The sequence below is a fragment of the Lithobates pipiens genome, unplaced genomic scaffold (assembly GCF_037356315.1).
Source record: "Lithobates pipiens isolate NorthernLeopardFrog02 unplaced genomic scaffold, aLitPip1_a1.2 Scaffold_19, whole genome shotgun sequence".
Taxonomy (NCBI): domain Eukaryota; kingdom Metazoa; phylum Chordata; class Amphibia; order Anura; family Ranidae; genus Lithobates; species Lithobates pipiens.
The window spans coordinates 384,247,509-384,267,439 of NW_027507764.1; positions in this window are offsets into that span (position 1 = coordinate 384,247,509).

The following is a 19,931-nucleotide window of genomic DNA, read 5'->3' on the forward strand; positions in this document are numbered from 1 at the left end:
ATTTTATATCTATTCCCAAGAAGGATTTTGGGAGCATTGGGAGCCTACATTTAAACATGTAATGGACAAGCCTCATAGGGCAACTATGCAACAAGTTCACGCATAAAAACATAAAAAACACACCCACAGTGTCATCAGAGTAGCCAGCCATTGTCTCTGATCACTGCCACAGCAGTACAATGTTACCATAGTGGCACTGCATTTGCTCTAATCACAGTTTTTAAAAAAAGTGTGTGTGTACAGTGGTGTGAAAAAGTGTTTGCCCCCTTCCTCATTTCCTGTTCCTTTGCATGTTTGTCACACTTAAGTGTTTCGGAACATCAAACCAATTTAAACAATAGTCAAGGACAACACAAGTAAACACAAAATGCAATTTGTAAATGAAGGTGTTTATTATTAAAGGTGAAAAAAAATCCAAACCATCATGGCCCTGTGTGAAAAAGTGATTGCCCCCCTTGTTAAAACATACTATAACTGTGGTTGTCCACACCTGAGTTCAATTTCTCTAGCCACACCTAGGCCTGATTATTGCCACACCTGTTCACAATCAAGGCATCACTTAAATAGGAGCTGCTTGACACAGTAAGGTCCACCAGAAGATCCTTAAAAGCTACACATCATGCCGAGACCCAAAGAAATTCAGGAACAATTGAGAAAGAAAGTAATTGAGATCTATCAGTCTGGAAAGGGTTATAAAGCCATTTCCAAAGCTTTGGGAATCCAGCGAACCACAGTGAGAGCCATTATCCACAAATGGCAAAGACATGGAACAGTGGTGAACCTTCCCAGGAGTGGCCGGCCGCCCAAAATGACCCCAAGAGCGCAGCGACGACTCATCCAAGAGGTCACAAAAGACCCCACAACAACGTCCAAGGAACTGCAGGCCTCACTTGCCTCAGTTAAGGTCAGCGTTCATGCCTCCACCATCAGGAAAAGACTGGGCAAAAATGGCCTGCATGGCAGAGTTCCAAGGAGAAAACCACTGCTGAGCAAAAAGAACATCAAAGCTCGTCTCAATTTTTCCACAACACATCTTGATGATCCCCAAGACTTTTGGGACAACATTCTGTGGACCGATGAGACAAAAGTGGAACTCTTTGGAAGATGTGTGTCCAAGTATATCTGGCGTAGAAGGAACACTGCATTTCATAAAAAGAACATTATACCAACAGTAAAATATGGTGGTGGTAGTGTGATGGTCTGGGGCTGTTTTGCTGCTTCAGGACCTGGAAGACTTGCTGTGATAAAAGGAACTATGAATTCTGCTGTCTACCAAGAGATCCTGAAGGAGAATGTCCGACCATCTGTTCGTGTACTCAAGCTGAAACGAACTTGGGTTCTGCAGCAGGACAATGATCCTAAACACACCAGCAAGTCCACCACCGAATGGCTGAAGAAAAACAAAATGAAGACTTTGGAGTGGCCTAGCCAAAGTCCTGACCTGAATCCTATTGAGATGTTGTGGTATGACCTTAAAAAGGCCGGTCATGCTCGAAAACCCTCTAATGTAACTGAATTAGGACAATTCTGCAAAGATGAGTGGGCCAAAATTCCTCCAGGACGCTGTAAAAGCCTCATTGCACGTTATCGCAAACGCTTGGTTGCAGTTGTTGCTGCTAAGGGTGGCCCAACCAGTTATTAGGTTTAGGGGGCAATCACTTTTTCACACAGGGCCATGATGGTTTGGATTTTTTTTCACCTTTAATAATAAACACCTTCATTTACAAATTGCATTTTGTGTTTACTTGTGTTGTCCTTGACTATTGTTTAAATTGGTTTGATGTTCCGAAACACTTAAGTGTGACAAACATGCAAAGGAACAGGAAATGAGGAAGGGGGCAAACACTTTTTCACACCACTGTATGTATATATATATATATATATATATATATATATATATATATATATATATATATATATATATATATATTCTGTAAAAAGAGCAAGTGCAGAATCAATATGGTGACATTGTACTGCTACTATGGAGGTGATCAGAGCTAAATTCTGACTGCAGTGACATACAGTGTAATCAGAGCAGCCAGCCATTTTACAGAATCACATTGTAGAAGTTCAATGACCTCAGACCAGTGCAGCCATTCACAGTGTCCCCAGTGACCACCACACCAGTCCCAATGTGTCACCATACGGCCTCATTTACATGTGCGGTGCTCTCTGAAGAGCAATCCAGAGAGAATTTGACAGGCAGTGAGGAGGTGTTGTATCACTCCTCCCTGTTTGTTTTAACCCCTTGGACCCTGCACAAGCACACCCATTCACTTGAATGGGTCATGATCAGCAGGCACTATGCCTGCTGAAAGTGACAAGGTGTGTATTTCCTGACACAGCTATGAAGCAAAGAATTTCAACCATGGTATGTGTATACACCCAGCCACTGCCACTGCAACAAAAGGGGGGTGGTTGGGGGTGGTAAAACCATGGATCAACTATGAGGTTTACCACCCCCCAACCCCACGTTTGGATGAGCCCTATTACTGCAGCAGTCACAGTGTCCATAAATGTGATAAGTGCTAGTATGATGCTGGAGGGTGCCACCATCCTATACCAATAACGTGTAGCACTAACCCCCGAAGGAGCTGCTGGTTTGATTGGGCTTACCGTTACCTTTTTCTCCTCGATTTGTGTCTAGGGGTTTCCCGTGGTGTATGCCCAGTAACTCTAGAGACTGACGACAGGTCTGCATAAAGGGAATTTTATTGCAAAAAAAACGTAGACAACAAACAGTCTCTTAAAATAGGATCAGAGGGTTAGGAAGGAAGTTCAGCTACTCTTAGCCCTTGTACACATGGTCGGACATTCCGACAACAAAATCCGTCAGATTTTTTCCGACGGATTTTGTCCGAAACTGGTGTTGCATACACACGGTCGGACAAAGTTGTTGGAAAATCTGATCGTTCGTAACGTGATGACGTTATTTCATTATGATGGGACTAAATTCAGGCTAGTAGCCAATAGCTTTGGTCTAGGAAATTGACCTGAGCATGGGTGACACTTTGTCCGATCGGAATTCTCTACAAATGATCGGACAAAGTCCGATCGGATCATGTTGTCAGAAAATTTTATAGCCCAGCTCTAAAACTTTGTCGGTCGGATATTCCGACAGAAACAGTCCGATGTAGCCCACACATGGTTGGATTATCCGACAACACGGTCCGATCGGACATTTTCCATTGGAATGTCCGATCGTGTGTGTACAAGGGCTTAGTGTCAAAGTCAATAATGAAGGCTTGCTTTGACTAAATCCAGAGAATAGCCATTCACAACTGGATGTTCACTCGGGTTGCATAGTCCCTCTCTCACAAGGCCTAGCAGCCAACAAGGTGCTTTACTCAGGAACACGTCTCTGCCACAGACGTTGTTGTAGAACTTACAGGAATATGTCTCTGCCACAGACGGTGTTGTAGAACATTCAGGAAACTAAAACTTGTGGAACATTTGTGTGATACCTGGATCTTTCAGCCAGCTTGGCGATACCCACGAGACTGGATTCACTTAGGTACTTCAGACCCTCCAGGCTCTTGCTAAGAAGCCAACCCGTACGTGGCCTTCTTCTGAAGAGTCCTCCCCTGGATAGCTACGAAGTTACTGGGCCTCTCCAACTACCGGAGACGGCACCGGACCACCTTGGAATCCCTCTTTAGTTTCCTTGTCTCGGGCTAGCCAGCCCTGAGACAACAAGTCGGGTGGATCCACACCAAAGACCATAGCCTTCCTGGGGGCTGGTCAGAAGGACCAGGACCATGGAGGCAGAACATACTTCTGGACCGGAACCTCGAACCAGGTGACATCCACATCTTAAGTACCCTCTCCCAGAAAGCGGAGCGAGAGTGACACTCCCACTGGGTGGGCTCTGAGAGAGAGTAAACTTAAAGCACCCAACTAGACTGTGGTTCTATGCTTGCCAGAAGAGACAGTGCCCCTTGTGGCCAGGCTGAACATCCTATAGTACAGTTAGACTGATGCTGAGGTCCAAATTTAGAACAATTGTACCCAAACCAAAATGCAGTTCAGGTGTAACCTTAACTTTCAAAACACAGCGCGTGCTCTTCAGGAGCCGGCGCTACAAACATATCTAGGAAAAACCCTCTTTTTGTGGGATTATACAGGCACAGACTGAGAGAGTTTTATAAAAAATAGAAAGACGTTTAATAATACGAAAAGTATTTAAAAATATACATATACACAATAGGCAGCTTCACATGTACCAATATTACATTTACCAATATGTAATAATAATGGAAGTCTAGTTGACAAAAATAGATGAAGGGGCAGCCGACATGTTTCGAGACAGGGTTTTGAGGCTCTTCTTCAGAGGTGCCTCTGAAGAATTGCAACAACCTATAATGTAAACAAATTGATATAAGTTCAAGACAATGATACATGGAAGTTTACATCAATATTAAAATTACTATTATATCCACATGGTTGTCCTGCTAAGGACCCATCCGTGAGAGGTATGCAAGGTGAGAGAAAAGCTGCCATGTTAAAAGACCAGGATATCTGCTGCTGCAATGCCAATGTGCCTCCAAAGAAACCAGGGAGTCAGGGCACCACAATAACACAACTGCTGAGGTCACCCAGTTAAGCAGAGTAGGATATCTCCTTTGTCAACTCGGGAGAGTACTATCAGTATAAAAGGCAAAGAGATTATATATATATATATATATATATATATATATATATATGCACCACCAATTTAAATTATATGTACTACAATCTGGGGTAGATCTGGAATGACTTCCAGCCAGGTAAAAACAAAACAGTTAATTTATTTGAGTCATGGATAAACAAAAAGACAGCTTACTTCAGCCAGTCAACAAACAGTCCTAGTCTTGGTATCACAAACTTTACTCCCTGCAGGGAGTAAAGATGGCCAAAAAGTTAGAGGGGTTTTTAAACTAGGCGGGGGGGGGGGGGGTCCAGAGGTATAGACAGACAGCACGGAACATAGTCCAGAGGGTAGTATTGGGGGCATTAGTGGTAGGTTGACTAAAGTACATAAACCCAAGGTAAGTATAGTAACAAGCCCTAGTTGCAATCTTGGAACACCCAATAAGAGGATAGTATGCGAATGGTCTAAACTATATGGCATGTTCACCAATTCCAGGAGCCTGACGGACAAGATGGGTGGACTAGGGATACTGTTCTACGAGGAGGATTTCGTTTTGTGGGAATTTCAGAGACTTGGTTCAACAGCTTTCATGATTGGCTGGCAACCATTCAAGGTTATACCCTTTTGTCGCAGGGATAGAGAGAGTAAAAAAGGGGGAGGGGTATGCCTGTATATTACGAATATTGTACAAGTGAATATGAGAGATGACATCACTAAGGGAGCTAGGGAGGAGGTAGAATACTTATGGGTAGAGCTCCAAAGGGATGAAGCTAATGGGAAATAATACTGGGAGTATGCTATAGGCCCCCTAACCTGAGTGACAAAGACACTGAATTTTCAAAAGTGCCAACTTCTCTAAACTATGAACCTTGCTAAAGGATATAAATTGGTATAAAATCTTAGGAACAAAGAACACGGAGGAGAGATGGGTTCACTTTAAGAGCATATTAAATAAGGGCATGCCATTGAGTAAAAAATTTAAAAGAGCGAACAAAAGTCCTTGGATGGCTTGACGCCAATGTAAAAATGCATATAAAAGCAAAAGAGAAGGCCTTCAAAAAATACAAGGTTGAGGGATCATCATCAGCATTCAAACTTTATAAAGAATGCAATAACAAATGTAAGGGTGCAATTAGGGTGGCTAAGAAATTCTTTAAGTATGTAAATAGTAAAAAAGGGAGCACAGACCATATTGGCCCCATAAAGAATGAGGAAGGACATCTGGTTACAAAGGATGGGGAAATGGCAAAGGTATTGAATTTATTCTTTATTCTTCTCAGTCTGGCCTCAACTTCCCTGGTGCTCCACACCTAGAGCATTTAGGTATCACTCCAAATTTACACATTCTTTGGGGAGTGTAATAAACTCTATACATAAAATATAAATGGGACACTCTTTGTGAGGGGGGTATTGAGACCAAGCTCCCTTGTGATAGAATCTTCCCCCATTGTTCCTGGGTTATTGCCCCTAAGTCCATCTTATTCTACTCTTATCGGGTCCTTTTCCGCTTAGATTATTATCTCCCAACTTGGCATATATTTTAGAGGCATCAAGGGGCACGGGCGGTGCGCTGCGTCACCTCCCTATAAGCGGTTGCCACTTAACCAAGTCATCTCCCTATAAGCGGTTGCCACTTACACCTGGTAGACATAATATCCACTTTATGGTGATGTTTTTAATGATTTTACTTTATTTTTGTTTGAAAATTATTAATAGGGGTTTTACTTGGAGCCCATATCTCCTTCTTTCACTGTGACCGTATTGGTCCGGAGGCATGTTGGACTCCGAGCCCATTGTGTTATGATGGTGCCCCTTTTTCTTTCCTTTTTACCCATTTTATATATAATTTTTATTATATTAAAATGTCTATATTGTGTTTGCCCCCTTCTACTGTGGTGTCAGCAGAGGAGGTTTTGTTTAGTGCCTATTTTTTCCTTCCGGAAGGGAAACCGAAAGTTCACCTTCCGGTGTTCGGTAGACAGCCTATCAAATTTTTCAATTTTGAGCAATCTTTTATATGTATATGATTGTTATAGGGAGTTTCTCTAGCGAGTTCTTATATTGCAGTGGAGTTTTTTTAATGCGGGTTGCCATTACTGATGCCGTTCCGCCAGTAATGGGTAGACGCTCATATGACTGGCAATTAAATTAGGCAGACTGAATTGAGATAAGAGGCTCAGAGCGAGGCTTGGTTAAGTGGCAACCGCTTATAGGGAGGTGACGCAGCCACGCCGCCCATGCCCCTTGATGGCGTCATCTATTAAGAAACGCGTAGGGCGGAGCGACGTGCTGAAATCACCTCATGTTTGTATATGGACGTTTGGGAGGGACGGGTTTGGCCGTGTGTGTATCAGCTGATGCACCGGACTTGAGGCTTTGGAACTTATTATGCTTGTAAGTGTTATTCTTTTTTATGAATATTAAAAACGTGGGTTTTATACTATTGGAGCTCTTTGTTTTTTCATGCCGCAACTATATATTAACAACCGCTTGAGCCAACGATAAACTGACCGGAGAGCACTGAAGGGTGTGCCTACATTTTGGAGGCTGTATAATAGAGATAATTGCGAGATCATTTGGCGATTCACTATTATTGCAGGCTTTCTGTGACCCTCTGTAATGGGGGGTCATAGACATCTGGTAAGCAGTAAATCTTCACATTTTTGGTGGTGGATCGGACACAGCACACATTTATGAAGATCTGTTCACGGATGAACTTTATTTAATTTGTAGTATCACTTAGTTTCCTTGGCAGTTTTTGATTTCACATTTTTGCACAGGTGTGGAACTTCGTCATTCTTCATATGGACTTGATATATTGGATATTAATCTATATTATGTGCAAGATTTTATTTTATTTTTTGACGCATATATTTGTATTGTACTTCACAGTATACTTATGTTATTTGTTATGATTATTATTTTGATGACACAATTTTTGGGGGAATTTTTCACATAATTCCACTATTTTGTGACATGGGTTTAGTGCAATTCTTTATTTTTTGGTTTGTTTTTCACTGTAAGATATGTTGTACAGTAGAGTTGCAGCTTCCCATAGATCCTCATAGAAAATCTATTTCTTCTGACATTTCTCCGCACTTCGTGCATTTTTTTTTCCGTAGCGCAGTTTCTTTTCTTTTTTTACTCTTGCTTTAGTTTATATGCAGACTAATTTTACTGTTGTGGGTTTAGTAACACTTTAACTATTAATTCAGGGATAGTCAGGCCCCAGTAACAAAGTGAAACGAAACCAGAGGATTGCACAGAAAACGCTTTTCTGACTAATACAGCTAATAGCAGCACATTTCAAATGTTTACTTTTAAATATTAACCTGGAGTGCAGATTCAGTTTAATATGATCCCCCTCTAACATTTAAAATTAACTAACCCTTATAGGAACATGCATACTTTTTCTTGTAATGGGAGCAGCCAATACCAATGCTCACAGTTCTGTGCTGACAAGGAAATATTTTACCTTAGTGATATAACTACCAGAATATGTCTACTGCACAGCACACACCAACAATTCTCAACAATTAATTGGAATCAAACCAACCATATATTTCAATAGGTGTTGAACTGGGTCAATGAACTAAAAAAGGTCATCTTGAAATATTAGGTAGAAATTTGCCCTTCTTTGGGTTTTTATAATATATTTAATTAGTATCCATAAAAAACAAAACAGGTGAAAGCCATTATGATATAACTACTATTAAAAATCTCCTACAAAGCATTCAGTCTATTTGTTCCATGAGACGTGGTGGTTTTATGGTTCATCTATTATTATGTTCCCATAGTCAATTAATTTATATTTGTTGCACTATACAATGCATGTCTCAAGCAAATGTCCTTTATCAGCACATTTAGAATTTGCTAATTAAATAAAAAATGACATTATTTTGTTTTGGAAGAATAATAACTTCTCTTCTAGCTATCACTTATCATTTGTAAATATGGTGTAACTAAAACTTTAAATAACCTTTCTGAACTGGCTTAGTCTGCTTTATTGTGACTGCCTAGCATTTCCCAGGCAACTCTTTCTAATTTGGTCTTCGTTTAGAAAGAATAATGTAGTAACCTTTAAAATAAAATATGATGACTGCAAGTCTACAATTTGCTTTTTTTTTGCAATTTTATTTTAGCATCAAGTGAACAAAACACTGAAAACTTGTTTTTGGATGATTGAAAGTGTTAATAAAGAACATATTTTAAAATTGCTATTATAGAATACTTTATTTAACCACTTCAGCCCCGGAAGGATTTGCCCCGTTCTTGACCAGGCCATTTTTTTGCGATACGGTACTGCGTCGTTTTAACTGGCAATTGCGCGGTCGTGCGACATTGTACCCAAACAAAATTGATGTCCTTTTTTCCCCACAAAGCTTTCTTTTGGTGGTATTTGATCACCTCTGCATTTTTTATTTTTTGCGCTATAAACAAAAAAGAGCACCAATTTTGCAAAAAACACAATATTTTGTAGTTTTTGCTACAATAAATATCCCAATTTAAAGTAAAATAAAAATGTTTTTCATCAGTTTAGGCCGATATGTATTCTTCTACATATTTTTGGTAAAAAAAAATCTGAATAAGCATATATCGATTGCTTTGCTCATCAGGCGTTAGTTATAGTCACACGTTTCGTTGCATTACACTATGTTTTCAAAAGACAACCCTACACAGGTCACTAAACCTTGAGCTTGCTGGCAATGCAAGTGTTGGTAGGTTGAGCACACGTCACAAACTACAAATGGCAACATTCCTACTTAGATCATACCAGACTTTAGCTTCTCGCCCCAGTGCTTGGGTTCACAGGTTTGTGCTCAGCACAGATGGGCATCAAAGGTATCGGTTACCTGGCCAGTCACCTCCTGGGTTACCTCGGTTGCCATGCACTCTTTTGAAGTTTCTAGAAAATAATTTTATATATATATATATATATATATATTTATGGTCTGAGCCCTCAGTTCTAAAAGATATGGAAGAACACATAAACACGCCACAAGACTAACAACATAAACAGACCTGAAGTCTGTCCTGGCCTGCAGTAAGGTAAGCCCTGGTGAGCTGGGCGGTGAGCCCTGGTCTACTGGGTGATAAGCTAAGAAAAGGGCGCATACCATAATAAAGTAATGGATGTTTCTGTAGAGAAGCGCGTTTCAGAGGAGTACTCTGAGAAGGGAAATGGATGGGCGGGTACTGAGCACTGGAACTGACGCAGACCATACTGGCCTTCTTATATATATATCAGGTCTGGTATGGATATTAAGGGGAACCCCGCGTCAAATTTAAAAAAAAATTACGTGGGGTTCCCCCTAAAAATCCATACCAGACCCTTTATCCGAGCACCTGGCAGGCCGCAGGAAAAGAGGGGTGGGACGGAAGAGTGCCCCCCCCGAACCGTCATCCCCACAACCCTGGTCGGTGGTTGTGGGGGTCTGCGGGCAGGGGGCTTATCAGAATCTGGAAGCCCCCTTTAACAAGGGGACCCCCAGATCCCACCCCCCCTGTTGGAAATGGTAAGGGGGTACAAAAGTACCCCTACCATTTCACAAAGAAAGTGTAAAAAATTGTTAAATAAGACAAACACACTTTTGAAAAAGTCCTTTATTAAAAGTAAAAAAAATAAAAAAAAGATTCCAGCGGTGGTAATCCACTCTAGCTATCCAGCAACGGATGATTATCTCTCCGGGGTCCAGCGATGGATGATCTGATCCAGCGACGGGTGATCTCTCCCTCCAGTCCAGCGCAGCGCAGTCCATCTATCCCTCCTCTGTCTCCACCGGCGGAGACACTGCAGGATCCCGGCAGCCTGACATTTCTTATATCAGTAGAGCGGGGCCACCCGTCACCTGACCCCGCCCCTCTCTGACGCTAGTGGAGAAGCCTGGCTTCCCCAATGATGTGTGGGTGACCCCGCCCCCTCTGATGTAAGGGAAACCTCCCAATGTTGAGGGCATGTGGCCTGGTACGGTTCAGGAGGGGGGGCGCTCTCTTGTCCCCCCCTCTTTTCCTGCGGCCTGCCAGGTTGCTTGCTTGGATAAAGGGTCTGGTATGGATATTTAGGGGGAACCCCGCGTCATTTAAAAAAAAAATATCCATACCAGACCTGAAGGGCCTGGTAATTGAATTTGGGGGAACCCGACGCTTTTTTTTTTTTATCAATGGCTTTCAATGAGTGTACTCTGTATTACGGGAGCCGACAATTCATAATAGCCGTGAGCGATTTTAAATGACTTTTTTCCTGCAGAAATTACACTTTGTGCAGGGACAGTTCTAAGCACGGAAAACATGCGCCCCTTCAAAGGCATACTATACACACCCCCCCAGGTACGAAATTTAAAGGAATATTACACTTTTATTGTTTCACTTTAATCATTATTAAAATCACTGCTCCCGAAAAAACTGCAGTTTTTAAAACTTTGGGCAGGACCCAGGTCCCCAAACACTTTTTAGGACAGTAACTTGCATATTAGGCCGCGTACACACGGGCGGATTGTCTGCCCAACTAAGTTCGTCAGACAATCCGACAGACAGTCCGTCCAAATTTTGAATGAACGGACTTGACCACACACGATGAACAGACAGTCCGCTGAAAACTTGCGCGATGACGTGTACAGCACGTACGCCGGGACTAGAAAAACGACGTCCAATACACTGCAATGCAACCTTCGGCCGTGTAAATCCTTTCTGAGCATGCGCCATACTTAGTCCGTCCAACTTGCCTACACACGAGCGGACTGTCCGCTGAAACCAAGTTTGGACGGACAAAACCAAGTTTCAGCGGACAAAATTACGGAAATTCCGAAAGACAAAGTCCGTCAGACTGTCCGCTGAAAAAGTCCGCTGAAGCCCACACACGAGCGGATTGTCCGCTGAAACACGGTTCAGCGGACTAAGTTGGGCAGACAATCCGCCCGTGTGTACGCGGCCTTAGCCTTTAAAATTAGCACTTTAGATTTTGAACGTTCGAGTCCCATAGACTTTAATAGGGTTCTAAAGTTCACATGAAGTTTAGGTCTGTTCGCAGGTTCTGATATGAACCGAACCAGGGGGTGTTCGGCTCATCCTTACTAAGGCCTAATTCCCGGGTGCAGCCAATCTGATTGTATGGCTTCAGTATTATGCCAGGGATACCATATGCAGGCATCCAGCAAGGGTAATCAGATCAGTTTGGCTGCACCTTAAGGAATCAGGACCAGATGGATAAGTAAAAAATATGTTTATTAGGAAAATTACACACATCCAATACCAACACCAGTGAAACAACAACAAGCAAGGGAAGTGAATGTAACAAGAAAACCCAAGTAATCACCTTACTAAATAACTAACTAATAAAACACAAGTGGGGGAACACACATGAGAAGACAGGCAGAGACAGAGACAAGGGGAGCAGGAAGCCAATAGTGGCAGCAGGAAGCAGGTTCCAGGGGAACAGGTCTCCAGATCAGGGTACTGGGAATCAGGCTCAGGCAGGAACATGGCTTGCAGGAAAATACTTAAGCCCTGAGCCTCAGTGAAGGGCAGGCTTATATACTCCCAGCAGTCCATATCAGGTTCAGCCTGATTACCTGTATGTCCATGCTTGGAGACACCTGCTGGTGGCCACCAGAGCTACACCCTTTGGTGCTAAAAACAGTGCCACCAACAGGTGACCCAAGCAATGACACAGGTCATTGCATTTTCCAGATGATTCTGCAGAACAAGGGATCAGGGGCATTACCCTGTTATACAACCATGTCTATTCCCTGACAGTGAAAACTGCCCATGGCATTCATGTAATGTATTACTTAAAACATAGGATTGGCACTGAAAAGCTCAGCATTAATAAAGGCAAATTGCTAAACACATATACTGTATGGCTTACCTATCAAATATCTGTAAAATTGTTCAGTCATGTTTTACAATCACAAATAGTATAGTTAGGTCAGTGACTAGGGATGAGCCGAACACCCCCCGGTTCGGTTCCCACCAGAACTTTCGAACGGACCCCGAATTCGAACGAACTTTAGAACCCCATTGACGTCTATGGGACTTGAACGTTCGAAATTAAAAGTGCTAATTTTAACGGCTATTATGCAAGATACTGTCCTAAAAAGGGTTTGGGGACCTGGCTCTTGCCCCAGGGGACATGGGTCAATGCCTAAAATGTTTTTAAAAACGGCCGTTTTGGCGGGAGCACTGATTTTAATGACGATTAAAGTGAAAAAAAAAGTGAAATATTCCTTTATATATGGTGCCTGGGGGGTGTCTGTAGTATGCGTGTGAAGTGCCACGTGTTTCCCGTGTTTAGAACAGTCCCTGCACAAAATGACATTAAACAGAAATAACATAGTTGAAAACTGCTTGTGGTTTTAATGTTATATCTGGTTCCTGCAATATGGTTGAAAACCATTGAGAAAAATGGCATGGGTAGCCCTCCCTGCCCATTACCAGCCCCTTTGGGTCTTGTACGCATATCAAGGGGAACCCTGTACCCATATTAAAAAAAGGAAATGCGTGTGGCCCCCAGGCCCTATATACTCAGAACAGCAGTATACAGGCGGTGCAAACAAGACAGGGACTGTGTAGGTTTGTTGTGTTAAGTTGAATCTGTTTGTAATTTTCAACTGGTACATTTTTAAAAAGTGTAGCTCCAGTCAAAAAAACTATTTTTAAGCTTTTTGGAAAACATAGGGAAGGGTTATCACCCCTGTATAATTTGTTTTGTCGTCCATCTTTTTTCGTCTCACTTGCTGTTGTCTCCTTCCGTTTGCAAGTAGGAGATGTTTGTAAGTTGGATGTTTGAAAGTAGAGGCCTGCCCTATATGCTCTGCAGAAATGGCGGAACAAGGTGTGGGTTTTGCCACAACATTGTAAGCCCTCAAAGTGACTCTTGCGGGGCGCTGGAGCACCCTGCTGTGAACGATTATATCAAGAATTGTAATTACATGCCATTGTTGAACAGTGGTAGAAAAATTGACCTTTGGTGGTTGTGGTGCTGGTGCCACAACACTATAAGTCCTCACAGTTACTCTGGGTGGGCACAGGAACGGGTCCTCCTGTGAAATATTATATTAAGAATTGTAATTACATGTCCCTGTTAAACAGGGGCAGAAAAATTGGGCCTTAGGCACTGGTGATGTTGCCACGACACTGCAACCTCTCCCATATACTCTAGTTTTATTGCAGGAATTAGCCCTGCTGAAAAGCATTGCATCAAAAATTGTACTTAAACGCCCCTGTTAAACAGGGGCAGAAAAATTGGGCTAATGGCATCACCCAGAACCAGAAATGTTCTTCCAACATATCAGCGGAGGAGGAAGAGGATAGATAATCAACATAACAGGACAGTCACTCAGCATCAGCATAGGCAGTCTTGAAGGGATGTGATATTTCAAAAAAAATGATCCGGTTACATCAGCTTCAGGTGCTTGGTAGCTGTGGGTGATCCAAGACTGATTCATCTTGATGAAGGTCAGTCGATCAACTGATTCGGTGGACAGGCGCACCCTGTGATCGATAACAAAGCCACCAGCAGCACTGAAGGTGCATTCCAAAAGAACGCTGGATGCAGGACAGGCCAGTAGCTCAATTGCATACTGTGCAAGCTCTGGCCAGTGATCCATCCTCAAGACCCAGTAAGCCAGAGGATTTTCGGTGGGAAAGGTGTCCAAGTCTGACCTTGCCCCTAGGTATTCCTGTACCATGTAAATCAGACGCTGGCGATGGTTGCTGGAACCGATCATACCTTGGGGTTGCGGACTAAAAAATTGTCTGAAAGCATCAGTCAGACGGCCACCTTCTCCACCGCTCCTTCTGACTGATGCCTCAGCAACACGTTGTCCAGGACCAGGAGTTTGTAACCTCCCAGTCTCTGGGAACGCGTTGCACAGACCTTTCTGCAAGGCCTCCCGGAGATGTCTCATCCTCTGCTCCCTCTGCGATGGCAAGATAAGGTCGGCAACCTTACCCTTGTACCGTGGAGAGTGGCCAGCCAGTAATGGTCCCTCTCCTTGATCCGAAGAATACGAGGATCCTTCCGCAGGCTTTGCAGGATCAGGGAGGCCATGCAGCATAGGTTAGCTGAGGCATTCGGTCCGGAGTCCTCTGGGTCACTAAGGGCAACATGATCCGCAGCTACCTCCTCCCAGCCACGTACAAGTCCACGTGTTTCTTGGGACTGTAAATCATCCCTACAAGACTGCTGCTGCTGCTGATGCTGAATGCCAGCCTCCACCTCCATGCTGACACAATCATCCTCCTCCTCCTCTTCCTCCTCCTCTTCCTCCTCCTCATCCTCGTCCTGTGTGATGGGTGGCACAGCAGGAACACTGTCTGGATAAAGGGGGCCTTGAGAGGCAAGGAAGTCCTCCTCTTCCTGCCTCTGTTCTGTCTCAAGTGCCCTGTCCATTATTCCACGCAGCGTATGCTCCAAGAGGTGAACAAGAGGTACAGTGTCACTGATGCATGCACTGTCACTGCTCACCATCCTTGTGGCCTCCTCAAACGGTGACAGGACAGTGCATGCATCCCTGATCATGCCCCACTGGCGTGGTGAGAAAAAAACGAGCTCCCCTGACCCTGTCCTGGTGCCGTAGTCGCACAGGTACTCATTGATGGCCCTCTGCTGCGTGTGCAGCCGCTGCAGCATGGCCAACGTTGAGTTCCACCTGGTGGGCATGTCACATATAAGGCGGTTCTTGGGCAGGTTCAACTCTTTTTGGAGCTCAGCCAGCCGAGCACAGGCATTAAATGATCGGCGGAAATGCACACAGACTTTCCTGGCCTGCTTCAGTACATCCTGTAAGCCGGGGTACCTGCCCAAGAACCGCTGCACCACCAGGTTAAGGACGTGAGCTATACAGGGCACATGGGTTAGTTGTCCCTGTCGGAGGGCGGAGAGGAGGTTGGTGCCATTGTCACAAACCACCATTCCTGGCTTAAGCTGGCGTGGCGTCAACCACCTCTCGGCCTGCCCCTGCAGAGTTGACAAAACATCCGCCCCAGTGTGGCTCCTGTCCCCCAAACAAACCAGCGCAAGCACGGCATGGCATCGTTTTGCCTGCGTACTTGCGTAGCCCCTGGAACGCCTACGGAGCACCGCTGATTCTGAGGACAGAGCACTGGAAGAGGCCATGGAGGAAGAAGAAGAGGAGGGGGTGGAGGAGAGAGGTGTGTCACAACCAATAGTAGCATTTTGGAGGCATGGTGGCGGAACAACCTCCAACACTACTGCACCTTGTCCTGCATCCTTCCCAGCTGCCAGAAGAGTGACCCAATGGGCCGTGAAAGACAGGTAACGTCCCTGTCCATGCCTGCTGGACCATGAGTCAGCGGTAATATGCACCTTACCGCTGACCGCCCTGTCCAGCGAGGCAAGGACATTGCCTTCCACATGCCGGTAGAGAGCCAGAATCGCCTTCCGTGAGAAAAAGTGGCGTTTGGGGACCTGCCACTGAGGAACCGCACATTGTACAAACTCACGGAAGGGGGCCGAGTCTACCAACTGAAAAGGCAGCAGTTGAAGTGCTAGCAATTTAGCCAAGCTAGCATTCAACCGCTGGGCATGTGGATGGCTGGGAGTGAACTTCTTTCGCCGGTCCAGCAGCTGGGGCAGGGACATTTGCCTTCTATAATCGGACGTGGGTGTACTGCTAGCAGAGTGCCCGGAAACACTTGGCTGTGACACACCTAATTCTACACCTTCATTCCTCTCAGAGCAGGTTTCAGAGAGGACTGAAGGTCTTGTGGGGTTGGAGATGCCAGCTGATGAGGAGCAAGGAGAGGGCCGCTTTGTTCTTTGGTGTGGGTCTTTGAGGTACGCTTGCCAACGAGCTGCATGGCAGGTCAACATATGTCTGGTCAAGCATGTGGTGCCCAAGCGGCTGATGTTTTGGCCACGCGAGATACGCTTGAGACATATGTTGCAAATAGCAGCGGTGCGATCTGATGCACTCGTATCAAAAAAGGCCCACACCAAAGAACTTTTAGAATAACGTGCAGAGGCAGCGCCCTGCACAGGCGGAGCTCTGCGGTGTGATTCAGTCGGTGTGCTGCCCCTAAGCTGGCCCCCGGAGGGCATCCTGCCTTGTTGGACATGTGCCTCCTCCTCCTCCTCCTCCTCTCTCCTACCAGGCACCCACATGGAGTCAGTGCCCTCATCATCCCCTCCCTCTTCATCGCTGTAGCAAACCTGGCAGTATGCTGCAGCTTGTGGAACATGACTGCCAGATTGCTGTCCTTCTTGAGCATCCCCTCTCTCTGCATTCACGCTACTGCCTTCCTCTAGCTGAGTGTCATCATCAGAGGCTACAAAACACTGGGCATCCTCCTGGAGCATGTACCCAACACTGTGCTCAAGGAGTTCAGGAGACTCCTCAGGAGGACGTGGTGGGTCTAGGGAAGGAGTCACTGATGATGATATTGAGAGGAGGGAAGACGATGCGTTGGCAGCTGCTTTGCTAGTACCCTGAGACTGGGTGAGAGAGGATGAGGAGGATGAAGAGGGCTTGGTCATCCACTCTACCAAGTCGTTGGCATGTTGCGGCTCAACATGTCCAGCTGCCAAAAAGAAGGACAAGCGTGTCCCATGGCCACGTGCTGATGACAATGCACCGCGTCCACGACCAGCACTGTTGTCTCTAGACACAGAGCCTGCTTGCCCTCTTTTATCGGCTCGCGCCTGTCTGCCTCTCCTTGCTGGCTCTCCAGACATGGTAATGGCCTGAAGGGAGTTGGGTAAAAAAGAAGTTGGGTAGTGTATATTGTGCTAGAGGCACACAACACCCACTAACTCCTGCAGATGCCTTTATTATAGAACACCAGAGATAAAGGGGTATATACAGATGTATACTGTGCTGTGCTGGAGGCACACACAACTTCCATTAACTCCTGCAGATGGCAAGTGGTCTCAAATAGAGAAGAGCTATGTAGGTGGATATAGCGGTATGTACTGGGTACAGAGCACGCAGACAGCATGCACAAGCTCCTAACACTACTGACTGCAAGCTCTATTATAAAAGATAGATCACTAGCTATATAGGTGAGGTGAATATAGCGGTGTATACTGCGGTCAGGGCACGCAGATAACAACCACTACACAACAGCAAGATCGAAAATCGCGCTGGCGGCCTTATATAGTGTGGGGCGTGCACTACACAGCCTGAGCTATGATTGGCCACAGGCATCCTGCCTGTTGCCAATCATGGCTCTCCTCGCTGCTGGCCCTGCGATTAGCCAAGCATGCGGGGTCACAGTGCATGCTTGGCCAATCATGAGCCAGCAATGCACTGCGCCATCGCAGTGCATTGTGGGCCGTGAGCGCCACACGAATTTGGCGCGAACGGACCAAAATGTTCGGACTTCGCCAAACGGACGAACAGCCGATGTTCGAGTTGAACGTATGTTCGACTCGAACACGAAGCTCATCCCTATCAGTGACCCATTTTCTATATAGTAGTCAACCAAGATAATTCAGTCTCTAGTCCACCCTGACCTGTTGATTGGACAAAGAGGAGACACATTTTGATGAGGTAATCCCTCTGTACTCCAGTTATGCAGGAATGTTCCAGAAGGAAGACTGTGTAATGTAGAATAGTGCTGTCCTATCCTCTGCCAGGCTGAATCCTACCATACAGGGTATCATAGGAGGGAGATTCAGTTACTTTTATACATGATAGGTATATATATATATATAGCGATAGGCTCAATTTACAAAGCGGTATCTTGGTAAGATACCGCAAAGCATTTTTCAATTTTTTTTCTCATTCACTAAAATATTTTATTTTATGAAGTCATACCGTATTTTAGTAGTAAAAGCCTGCAGTAATTTACCACCGGCAGTAGTCAGCATTTCTACCACAGGCTGGTTGTTAAGGAGCGAGTGGCCAACAACATCCTTAACAACCAGCAACTGTCATTGTTGTTAAGGAGCAGGCGGCCGCAGTGTCCTTAATAACTGATGAGTCATCCTTCACCACTGACAGATGAATGTAAACAAAAGAATGCTGGCAATGAAAAATACAGAAAAGAACAACGTTATGGGTCTGGTATGGATGTTGAGGGGAACATTTTTAAAAAAGCCATACCAGATCCTTATCCGAGTATGCAGCCCGGCTGGTCAAGAAAGGTGGGAGGGAAGAGCGAGCACCCCCTCCTGAACCTGAACCATACAAGGCCACATGCCCTCATCATAGAGGGGGGTTATGGGGCAGAGGTGCTTTGCCTCCAAAGCACTTTGCCCCTATGTTGATGGGGACAAGGGCCTCTTCCCCACAACCCTGTCCTGTGGTTGTGTGGGTCTGCGAGTGGGGGGCCTAACATCAAAATCTGGAAGCCCCCTTTAACCTTCCTAGCGGTAATCCCGAGTCTAGCTCGGGTTGGGATTTTACTAACACGAGCGGTAACCCCGAGCCAGACTCGGGATCGCATCGCTGGATGCAGGGAGGACACAGGGAGAGTTACTTACCTTGTCCCCTGGTTCCAGCGATGTCCTCCGTGCTGTGTGATCGAGCTGTCCTCCGCTCGATTCACACAGTGCCGAATGCCGCAGAGCTCCGTTCCCTGCGACGTTAGGGTGCACGGGAGCGGAGATCGGCACCAAATTCAAAAAAGTAAAAAGACACAAAACACACACAGTACTGTAATCTTACAGATTACAGTACTGTATTAAAATTTATTACACACCCCCTTTGTCCCTAGTGGTCTGTGCAGTGCCCTGCATGCACTTTTATATTATAAATACTGTTTTTTCTGCCTGGAATTTGGAGATTGTCCATAGCAACCAAAAAGTGCCCCTTTTTCAGTGTTTTAGGATTTGATTACATTATTGAATAATTTTTATTATTCTTTATTATATTATAAACTTTATCATACACGGGATGTCTACTAGACTCTGGTTTGAACAGATTTAAGAGAGTTATTCCTAAGAATTACAGGACTACAATATAAAACACCAAATTTCCATGCAAAATAATTGTACCGCTTTCAGCACCTAAAACCAGAATGAATCATACCACCAGGGAGGTTAATAAGGGGGCCCCTAGATTCTAGACCACATAGTACCAATACTCATTCACTAAAAAAAAAATGTAGTGTAAAAAAAGACAGTAGGCAGTTTTTGAAATTCCTTGAAAAACAAAAATGAGAATTTCCCCCAAAGTAGATATATCGCCAAAATCGCTCCAATGATAAGACCCCCACCGCAAACCTTCAAAACCACCAGCCAGGGTTGTGGGAAAGAGGCCCTTGTTCCCAGTAACATGGGGACAGTGTGCTTTGGATGCAGGCGGCTGCAGAAATAAGAATACATTAGTTAATAATT